Source organism: Cibotium barometz, chromosome 17, assembly GCF_041138505.1.
Source record: "Cibotium barometz isolate CiBa-2024 chromosome 17, ASM4113850v1, whole genome shotgun sequence".
Lineage (NCBI taxonomy): Eukaryota > Viridiplantae > Streptophyta > Polypodiopsida > Cyatheales > Cibotiaceae > Cibotium > Cibotium barometz.
The window spans coordinates 31,705,489-31,718,005 of NC_141062.1; positions in this window are offsets into that span (position 1 = coordinate 31,705,489).

Sequence of the window (12,517 nt, forward strand, 5' to 3'; positions counted from 1 at the left end):
GAAGATAACCCTATAGAGGGAAAATGTGTCATTATGATGTCCATTCAGGATCACCAGATGTCAGTTCCCTTGTATGTGGCTAGTAAGTGGTAGAGGTTGTTCTTGGTCGATCGTGGTTAAGTGCTACCAATTGTTCATTAGATTGGAAGAATAGATAATACAAATTGCAAATTGATTCTGATTGCATCTTGGGATCTGCTACTCCACGAGTTTTATCATGTCAAAAGGGTGGTAGTTCTACCTTACACAACCCACTTTCAACATCTGCTCTTCAAGCTCCAAGACAAATGATGTGGATAATCGATGAGTCCTCAAGTGAGGGCCATGGCTGGCATGTTCCAACTACTCTAGTCACTGCTCAAAGAAGGCCATGCAAGAAGAAATTGTCAATTTGGCTACCCAAAGATGCATACAAACTTGTACCATCTAGCCTAGTTTCTAAACCTCCTAAAAAGAATATCTTTTCCAAGCCTAAGCCTCAGATTGTTACTCATTGGGTCCCAAAGCATGTTCTTAAAGCACAAGGCTATTATGAGGGTGCAACAGCACTTTGGCTTCCCAAATGCCATGGTTTGCTAGAGCCAGAAGAGTGTATCAATAAGATTCTAAAAGCCACTCTTGGTTTTTCATATCAGTGGGTGCAAAGGAAATCAACACAACAGCATCTACAAAATCTCCTTGTGTTGACCTTTCCAAAACATGTATTGAATCACCAGTTGTCTAACTTCTCCTTGTTACACACTTCCACCATCAGCTTGTGTACGTAAGACAAATCCAACTTTACATGAGTCTCCTTTGAGCATAGATTCTAGCACTTCACTCCCTAAATCCTCTTATCTTGCTCAAATTCCTCGACAATTGCTATCCTTCCCACCTCTTAAGAAGGACATACACAAAACCAAAGGTAAGGCATTAACACTACAATTGAAGCTCTTTGGTAGATCAGTGTGAATAGTCTCACTTTTACTAATGTGGTTCCTTATGCCTTTACAGGATTGTATTCTTTTTGAGATGATCTTATCTACATTGTTTTTGATAGGGATTGTAATGATGGATATGAGTGTATAAAGTTTGAAGTTTCTAAATTTCATTGTTCTACGCCCATATACCTCCTGATGGATACTTGGCGAGATACATGTCCACCATGCATTGACCCTGATAGTACTCAACCTGAACATCGCGGGGGTTATAGTGCTCCTCCTTTTCAAACTCATTCTAGGTACTTTTATGCTCCCTTAGGTGAAATTTGTTGTGGGCATCACTTCACTTTATTCTATCAACAACATCGTCCATTTCCACATTGTCAACAGTGTGCACGACTCGTATTAGGGGAAGCTTCACACATTTGTTGGCTATGCCGCTCTTACTTTCGATGATATGGCACGGGCCTAATGAAACAAATTGTGGAAATTACACCCCAACACCATAACCTTCTTGATATGAGAGTACCAGACTAAGGACCAAATCAACGTAGATTATGTGAGGAGGTTCAAGCACAACAATGGAGGGATACATGCATAAATGACTTGCAACCACCTATCTTGCAAGCCCTTCTTCCCCCAGCCTCAACATGTCAATTTTGGATCACTAAATTCCGAAATCGGCATTGTCTTCTTAACCTTCCCATAGAACCAATGCCATATTTTAGAGAGGAAGCACTCCTTCCTCTACCGCCTTCTCCAGAGGCTGGCTTTTGTACAGGGTTGTCCTTACATCCTGAAGTGATTGATACCATCTTTCTAGCAGAAGTGGGCACGGATCCACCACCAGTGCAAGGGTAAGCTCATCAACTCCACAATAAGATCAACAAGCCACGGCACTTTTCTCCCACTGGGTTTTTCCCCTCGGCTATATTCGGTGATTGGCACCAATAACAAATTTTATTCTTTTCTTTTCTTTTCTTGTTTGTTAATAAGACATTTTGCAGAGATCTCAGCTAAACAAGAGTATACAAACACGCCCCAATAGTCCACCTACCGTGCACGCAAATTAGGAAGGGGGAGACATGCAATGCCTACAAAGAGCAAAGAGAAGTAATCTGCACATCAGCAATGCATCAAGACAAACGCACCACATCAACGAGCACTACAATAGGTGTATTCAAATCATAATCTTTTGTTCTTTATGTGCTTTTCACTTTTACATATATTGTTTGCATGTTCACACACAGTTGGCTGGTTTAAGTTTTAAATTAGTTGTTACTATTGGCGAGTGATTTCTAGATTCTTAGAGGACTTAGTAGAGGGTATTTCTATTTAAAGATGGTGTAAGACATATACCAATGGAGTATGCCAATTTCTTAAGCTCTAGAAGTATATTAGTTATCCCTAGTGGTAGCTACCTCTTAGGGCTAGGTGCTATGATAAACAAAAATTTACGAAAAACATGCCCTAGAAAATATATAGAAGTGACTTGAGACATGACGTGTCTACGGCCATGTGGAATGCTTGGTAGGACCTTGGGTTGTTTTAGCACCTTGGGGCCGATGCCTTGGTTTCCATGGGGTGAACACTGACGTCTAAAAGATTAAGAAGAAAACCTACAAGGACTCTATCACCTTGATAGATGCTGGTAGGACTCTTGGGTACATTATGGGCCCTTGAGACTGATGCCCTCATCTTCATGGGGTACTCCTTATGTCAAAAAGAAAGAAAAGGGTCTGTCGCCCTTGAGATACTTAGCAGTCTTTAGATTCTCTTGGCGAAGGTCTCTTGGTCATTGCTTGGGTCTCATTGGGATTGAGCCTTCCTCTTTATCAAGCTAAAAATAATAATTCTCTTTAATCTTCTGCTCTTTACAAACAAAACAAAACAAAATAAAAAAAATAAAAAAATAAAAAAGAGAAAGAAAACAAGAGAGAAAGAAAGGTCCACTCACCATGGCTTATATTTAGGAGTAGGGTTGCCACTTAGGAATAACTTAAACACTTGTAGGACATTGAGACTGCGGTCATAACCTGTGGTGTACAAACACACTTGCCTTTGCATAGCACTATCTACCACTTAGTCTCACTTTGACTAGTCTTTACTCGCTTCTTTTAGCACTCTTTAAAACTCTAATCGGCCTTTCACTTGCATGCTCACGTGTGAGATTTTCATTTCTGGTTTTTTTTTTCAATAAAAGGGCTTTACTTATCTTCCATTGTTTTTTGCAGCTTTTGTTTCTACCGCACCCGAGGATGTGCGCGATTTAGGAAGGCTTTAGGAAGGCGGGAATGTTCCACAGGAACATGGATTATGGAAGGAGGCCATAAGCAATTAATGCGAGAGAGCGGGATTGTAGCCATGGGAACATAAAGACGCACATAATTTTTCCATATTTTTGTGCCGAAGTGCAATGTAAATCGTTTTAGGCCAATGTAAATGAGAGTCCTAAGTGTATTAAGCAAGGCTCACTTATGGGGTTGTCTGCCCATGTGTGAAAGAGGCCTAGGGTTAGGGTTAGTGGCATCTCTATAAAAGAGATGTTAGCTAAAGAAAGGGGACGTTTTTGGCCATTCTCATAAGCTATTGAGTGAAGCTCTTGAGCTCTCAAGCTATGGTAACTCTCTAACTCTCTCTCTATTGTACTCTAATAAGCATCAAACGTTTTTGGCCATTCTCATAAGCTATTGAGTGAAGCTCTTGAGCTCTCAAGCTATGGTAACTCTAACTCTCTCTCTGTACTCTAATGAGCATCAAACTCCAATGAGTATAGCTCCACTTCATTCTCTTAATCTGTTTTAGCATCATTGAAGTAGATTAATCTATGATTAGTTGAATGCTTCTTTCTTTCTCTTGTGTATGTTGCATGCTTGTAATGTGTGTGTGTGTAGTCTCCATTGATGCAAGCTCTTGCCCACTTCATTGGCAATGAGTTATTCATGGATAGACTCTCTCTATGAGCTTGTGGGTTTGTGAATGTTACATTCTATGCTTGCTTAAGCTTGTGGGTTAGTAGATGCACGCTTATAGATTTTCTGGCATTAGGGAAAGCTAAGATTTAATCAATGTTTGAATGGGATTAAGAGATTGCCATGCATTGCTTGTTCTCTTGATTAGTGTAGTGGGTTTAAGGGATTGAGAGATTGATTAAGGTGTTGAATCGTTGAATCGTCAAGTGGTGGTTCGTGTATGTGAGCTCTCCCTCAAGGGATAAGCCTTCATGCACTAATCGGGTCGAGTCCTTGGATTGACATTGTGTTTCTTAACACATTTGTTGATCGGTAGTACTCTATGAGCACTATATTGCACGGTAGAGAGAATCGCTCTACATAGATACTCTCAAAACACTCAAAAATCCCAATTTTGACTACTCATATGATTAATTTAGACCCCAATTAACACATTTTCTAAAATTTTGGCCTTTTGAACAAGATTAATCACCCGATAATAACTAGTCCATTAAGAGAAATTGGTCAAATTCAAGGATTTTTTATGGTTTTAAGAAATTTTTTGAAAGATTAAGCTACTCCTAATGCTTGCTAACAATCTAATCCAAACAATTTCAACAAAAAACACACAATTAAACTAAAATTAATGATCTTAGTTATATGATTAAACTAAAGAGAGCTAACATTCACTATCCTATTACATTGCTTGATGCAATGGATGCAAACTAAGCCTAATACAAACTATGTTGTGAAAGCCCTAAGAGAACATGAAAAACCACCAAAACAACAAATTAATCTAAAAATTAAGCAAAAAGCATTCTTTTAAAAATTTACAAAAAAGAGAACTATTCTACACCAAATCTCACATAAATCCCCATCAAATCCAAATTTTTTTCATAGGAAACCATTAATCAATATAATGGACAATTGGTTATATGTAGATTAGAGTAAAAACGATGGAAAATGCCAAGGGATTGCTCCCCGACAGCAGTGCGCCAAAAATGTTATGGCTCACCCTAACCCTCCTTAAACACATCCAAAAAAGATTACGTGGTGAACCGCAACTGTCGTGAGGATCTTTTCAATGGTCGAGATCATAATGCTTGAGGTCTCCAAGCTCTACAACTCCTTGAGAAGCAATTCCACCACATATCCCGTGAGCGTTGTCACACCGTTACATTGCAATATACGGGTCCTCGTCCCTCCTCTCACCTCACTTCACTCACACACACTCACTAGCACGCATTAGGGAGAGAGATTAGCAAGAGTAAGACTCAATTGCACAATGGGATAGTATGTTGTATGATGAGAGAAATTCTCGTATATACATGGCCATAAGTGTTCACACACTTAAACTGTGGTCGAACTTTAGGCTCATAAGAGGCTTAATGCTATTAAAATGACTACTCTCATAATATATCTATGAGGTACATCACTTAGGACTTCATCCTATCTTGCTATACCACTGGCTATTGGTATTTGAGCGAAGGTAGGTTTAGATGCGAGCTTACATAGTGTTAGATGTATTTTATCATACAAGTCTGAAATAAAAAACTTACAGTATTTTACTAGGTTTCTTTTTGAGATGGAGAAGAAGATGTGGTAATATCTCATCTATCATAGGATCTGAAATAAAAAACTTACAGTATTTTACTAGGTTTCTTTTTGAGATGGAGAAGAAGATGTGGTAATATCTCATCTATCATAGGAGTCCTTATATTATCTACGGATCTATGAAGGTTGACATGATAGCCTTCACTTTCAAGCACCTTCTTTCCTTTCAGATGGAGAATCAAATGATGATACCTCATCTATCAAGAGTCCCTATATTATTTGCATGATAGTGTTCACTTTCAAGCACCTTCTTTTCTTGGCTCATTGTGAATATCGAGCCATCTTGGCCAGACACTTTGAGAGCCCACTACAAGGTTATGGGGGCCCTAGTGTGACACTATGGGCTCCTTGTAAAGGGTCAATAAGAATGGCATATTTGACATGTTGTATAGTGACTTTCCCAAATTATGATGTTTTTAAAGAACCTTCTTTGCTTGGCTTGTTATGCATATAGAGCCATCTTGGCTAGAGACTTTGAGAGCCCACTATAAGGTTATGGGGGCCCTAGTGTGACACTATGGGCTCCTTGTACAGTGTCAAAGAATGGCATATCTGACATGTTCTATAGGGACTTTCTCAATGATATTTTAAAAGTCAATTATAGAGACATTATTTAAGTGATTCCTTTATAATATAGTGCCCTTTGTGAGTCTCTTAATGACTCTAATTTTATTGCTAAGTGACTCACTATATTTACATTATTTTATTGTCTCACTGCCCCATGACGTAGCCTAAATTTATTCTCTCTCTCTCTCTCTCTCTCTCTCTCTCTCTCTCTCTCTCTCTCTCTCTCTCTCTCTCTCTCTCTCTCTCACACACACACACACACACACACACACAAAATCATCTATATCTCTATTACTCCCCCCTCTCTCTCTCTATATATATCTCACTCAATAATATATAATCTCTCAGTCTTTCTCTCTCACAATCATTTCTCACTCTCCAATTACATTATCATCAATCTATCATCATGTAGGATATGACATACATGTACACGTGTATTTGTTGTGAACTCAAATGTTCTATACTTGGTTCTCATCGATAATTCCTATCCATGGATGGTTACTTATTATTCTTATTAACTTCATGTATTTAATTGGTTATAAGATCGATTTTTTTTATTAAAGTACATGTAAATTTCTTCTTTTATAAGAGTTTGTTAATACAAATGATAGAATGTACTTACACAACAAAAATAATAAACATGTATAAACATAGGATTAGTAACTATGTGTATATATATAAATGATTATAAAATATACAATATCCATCCATCTCGCTGAGTGACAAAATACAGTTTTCATCATGTAATTGTTAAAGAAGTACATCCCCAAAATACAGTAATGCCTTATCACAGGCAAAACAAAAAGACAACCAAAATAAAAGTCTATTGAGTTTGGGCTCCATCAAGCTCCTCATCTCATGAACGGGCTATTACTTGTCTCATCATCTTCACCAAAAACATAAACACACTCACACATTTTGATTGTTATCATCCCTTGCAGCTTCACCCTCTACTCTCACATTTTCATTGTTTTTTCTAGTTTCACATGGGGACGGTTTGTCGTAACATGATCCTAAAACATAACAAAACTAACATAAGTGAAATCAGCTTAGAAACTGCAAAGAGGTTATAGGCTTAGGAATGCAGTTACCTGCCATGCTTGCTAGTCATGGCCTCCAAAAATAATAGTACATTCTTCTTCTTTCACCCTTTAAAAGAGATATTCCAAACCTCGTATAAATGAAAACTTATCTTCATCCTGTGCATGTAGGGGGTGGTCCATTTCTTTAAGCTATAGGAATACACACAAATGAACATTGATTTTATGTTGTTATAAGGTAATCTTTTATTTTTAAAAGATAAGATATAATTCGAGGCAATATACATATAAAGAGTGCTAAGATATCTACTCCTTTTTCACATGTAATAGTGCACTATAGGTTGTTTTTCCATCTACCCCTACATAAACATAATTAATAGCACACTAAAAGTTATTTTTCACATGTAATAGTGCACTATAAGTTGTTTTTCCATCTACCCCTACATAAACCTAAATACTTAAAAATCCTATACATACTCTATGTAAAATCGGGTAAGTAATTCTAGATTGACCCCCGATGGCACAATTCATAAAAATGAGTAAAAAGAGGTTTAAGAAGCTTACCTCATCATCTTTTTTAAGAAACTTACCTAAAGAGTTGACGAGGTGTTGGTGGGATTAAGATAAAGTATGATATAATATTAAAGAAGAGTTAGAAAAAATATTAATGTAATAGTAATATCCTCTAATAAATCTCCACTATGAGTTGGAGCTCCCCCTAGAGAGCTGACCCATCACCCCTCCTGCCCCTTTAGCCATTTCACCCCTCCTTCCTTCTCTTTTTGCCTCCCTTCACCAAATTCCTTTTCCTTTCTTCCTCACCTCCCCTCCACCCTTTGTGTTGTGATGTCGTGCCTACCCCACTCCCTCCTAGAGCAATAGCTTGCCCCTCTTTGTCTGAGCATTTGGTGGAAGTTGCTATACTAAGCATAGCCAATCCAAGGCAACATCGATGACTTGTATACATAGCAAGGAAATATAAGTGAATGGAAGAGCTCTATGGTGGTCAAACAAAGTAGCAAGGTGGTCAACATAACTACAAGAAGAAGACGACTTGTACTAGTCATGCTTTTTTAAGGGCATCATCATGCTTGTTTGATTGTATGCTTTTTTGTTGATAAAAAATGCACAAAATTTGTCATACTTTGGAAAGAAGGAAAATGCAACAGGTGGAGCATGCAGGCAATCTCCAAGTTTGTTAGGGGGAACATAAGAGAGAGAGAGAGAGAGAGAGAGAATCTCCAAGTTTGTTAGGGGGGAACATAAGAGAGAGAGAGAGAGAGAGAGAGAGAGAGAGAGAGAGAGAGAGAGAGAGAGAGAGAGAATGATTGCAATCAAATATAGAGATGCATGAAAGAGAGATTACTCTATGATCACTAATTGTGCCATCATAGATAGATAGAGAGAGGTTGATGTAATTATGAGATGACCATTGGGAAACATAAGGTTGAAAAACTAATTTAAAAAAGAATTCAATTGTTCAAATAAAAAATTTTATCATTACTTTAATGGTCTTAAATATTTTTTCCATTAGACAGGTTAACTTGGCCAACTTCATATAAGAGCGTTCTAAGTCTGCAAACAATGACATAGTTAGGTTTCTATTTTCAAAGCATGGCCATAGAATTTGTGAGAATAAAGTATTCTAATTATAATGAGCTAGAATAACTAATGCTTTCAAAATTTTTAAACAACTCCCAAACAACTATTTTGATGATAAAATTCAATTGCATAAACTATTTTGGACAACTATTTTGATGATAAAATTCAATTGCATAAAATTTTTAAAATCCAAGAGAAAAACATTTCCATGAAGAAAAAATTACGTTTTCCTTTATATGATAGGTGTCCAAGGGGGAGCTCTTTAAGGCATGGAAATAACCTATAATGAAGGCTACAAAGCTTTAGTTATAGTGAGGCCTACGGTGTTGTGGACATATAGGCCTCAAGGGTGGGGTTTGTTTTGAGATTGGTGGATACAATCGTTAAGAATGAAGCAACTAACTTACCTTCCCACCATTACAAAGCTACTAGAACCATATGATCATGTTTTAACATTGTCATGGTTTCTATTTTGCAAATGTGTCCACATGTCATCATGTAGTTAAATAATGTGGGAAGTCGAGTGTGCATGCGCGAGTGTGCATGCGATCAACAAGTTTGTGGAGTGTGTGTGTGTGTGTGTGTGTGTGTGTGTGCGTGTGCACACATGCATGCATGCATGCACGTGCGCGCACACGTGTGTGTGTGTGTGTGCATGTGTGTGTGTGTGTGTGTGTGAGAGAGAGAGAGAGAGAGAGAGAGAGAGAGGGAGAGAGAGAGAGAGAGAGAGAGAGAGAGAGGGAGGGAGATCAAAGATAGAGATGAGCAGAAGAGATATCGTTTGCTCATTATGATTATAGATAGAGAGAGATTGATTACAATCATGAAGTGAGAGTTGGAAAAACCTTTATTAATAATGTTGAAAAACTTAAAAATACACTTAACACTACGAGGTTTTACTATTGGCACCTCACACTAATTAATGAATATCCATTTTTCACAAATGTTAAGAACAATATTAGATGAAAAAAATGCTTGGCCATGGAAAATTACCTTGAAATACTTTGCACTACATGTGCGATGTCCCCCCAAAGTTTTATAGATTGGTGTATGATTCACCAATTTGGTTAAGGGCATGCTCAAGGGCACATATGGCCATTCTTTGAAGCTTGATATAGCACTCTAAAGCTTAGAGGGTTCACTTAAAAATATAGAAGTCTACTACATACGATCATTAGGAGGGGTTTTTGAAACCAAGATTTTGAGAAAACATTTATAGAAATATACTTACATACGTGGGTTTTAAATGGCCTTTTGAAAAACAAAAATTTATAATTTTATAAAGAAAAAGGGGTCATTTTGTTAACTTAAAATTCACAAAAAATGATATTTTTAATACCCTTGAATGCACACTGTATGTAGGTCTTCCTAAAAGTACAACCCCGAGCTCTCAATGCCGAGGTTTGGAGTGACGAAGGGTTGCTACACATCAAATCAATAATAATCGTCTTTGCGATGTGCCTTTCAACGAGTCTATCTTCCTTTCATATCTTCAACTCTAAACCCCTTCCAAACATTGACTACATCATCGTACTGCATGCTTAGCTATGCTAACTAATGCCTATAGAAATTCATAGCTCCCAAATGACCACAACTGTAATGATGACAATTTTTAAAAACCACGAGAAAATTTTTTATGAGAAAAATTTTTGCTTTTCTTTACGTGATGATAGGTGTGAAGAACCCATGGCCATGAGGGAGTTGTACAAGGCATAGCAAAGACCAATAATGAAGGCTATGGAGATCTAGTTTGCACGGACTATGGTGTTCTTAAGCACATAAGATTAAATGTTGTTTATGAAAAGAGGCAGGGGAGAAGAAAGCTTGAGCTCTTGCAAGCACACACACACTCACAAAACCTTAAAAGAGAACACACAAGGTGAGAGGCTGAAAATCTTCTTCTTCTTCACACAACACTCATCAACACACCATATACAGAGATAAGAGCACATCATATGAAAAGGTACTCAACCAAATACATACTAGGGTTCTCTCTAGTGTGAACCCAACTAAATGAGCTGGCGCTATAACTATGCCAGTCTCTAGAATGGTTGTCACATAGCCTGTCATCCCATTGGTTGCATATCACCCATGATCTCACCAACCATGCCAATGGTGTAAGTGTGGGGCCTATCCCCCAGGCGGGTCATCAGTGTCCACCGCCTCACTAGATGAGCTCGATATCTCAACACTCCCCCTCGAGCTCAACTCCATCTTATGTACACCAAGCAAAGCCCTGAATCTGCAGAGCTTCTCTGTACACCCAATGCTTTGGTGCAGATGTCAGCTACCTGATCCTGTGTGCTAACATAAACAAGGTCAACGTCTCTTGCCAAAACCTTCTCTCTGACAAAATGGTAGTGGACCTCTATATGCTTTGTGCAAACATAAAAAACCCGGCGAACTGTATACTGCTAATGTTGTCAAAAAAAATGACAACTTGTCTATCCACTGATAGACCCAAATCTGCAAGTAGCTTTCTTAACCAAGCTACCTCACATACTGCCATAGCAGCACCTCTATACTCGGCCTCTATACTGGATAGAGCAACCGTAGGCTGCTTCTTGTTGCTCCAAGTCACAGCAGCACTCACCAAAGAAAACATGAAGCCACTAGTAGATCTTCTAGAGCCCAATCAGCATCTGTGTACACATATCTTTGTCCCAATTTCATAAAATAGTCCACAATGCAAAGTAGACCTCACATACCTCAGTATGCATCTCAATGCATCCAAATGCGGCTTCCGAGGAACCTACATAAACTGACTCACCAACCCAATAGCATAGCTCAAATCTAGCCTGGTGATCGTCATGTAGATCAAGCTTCCTACTATGCGCCTATACATAGTAGAGTCCTCTAAACCAATGGCACTGAGATAGGCTTACAGCCTATCATACCATACTTGGACAACATGTCCAAGCCATACTGTCTCTGCAGTAATCCAATACCATGTGGTGACCTAATCACCTCAATGCCCAAGAAATATCTGAGCTCCCCCAGATCCTTCATCTCAAACTTCTGTCTAAGCAAGATCTTTTCATCACAGATCTCTGCATCATGGTCCCCCATAATGATCAGGTCATCTACATAGATGACAACAAGCACAACCCCTCTATCACTGTGTCTCACATACAGCGATAAATCTGCATTGGGTACATGAAAGCCAATAGTGACAAGATATTAAGAAATCTTGTCAAACCATGCTCTTGGTGCTTGTTTTAAGCCATACAAGGCTTTCTTCAACCTGCAAACATGCTCGCTCGGTGACTCACATTCTCATAGCCAGGTGGCTGCAACATATACACCTCTTCCTGCAAATCCCCATGCAAGAATGCATTCTTTACATCCATCTGATGTAAAGACCATTGATTTGACGTAGCCACTGCTATCACAACTCTCACTGTTGCCATCTTGGCAACTGGGCTGAAAGTTTCCTCATAAGAAGGCAATTGCATCTGGTTACTGCCAACTACCGACGTGCACCCTCCCTGTTTTGCTAAACGCCCATCACCACAACAATTCTAATGGAGGCCAAAGCGAGCCCTAGTTGTTGCGACTACTAGCACTCTACAAGATAAGGGGAAAGAAAAGATCCACAAGAGGAAGCCAAGGCCATGCAACCCCTGCCCACTATCTCCACGAGTGATATCCCATCAACCTTAGCTACCCCACCTACCCTTATCATCCCACTCCCTTGTTAGACCCTTACTCAACCACTTACCTCTCTAACCCCCTATCATATAGCAGCTCCCTCCTAAGAACCAAGGCTTCATGAGATGAGCTACCAACCTTGCTCAAACCTAGTTGAACTCGCCTTCTCGCT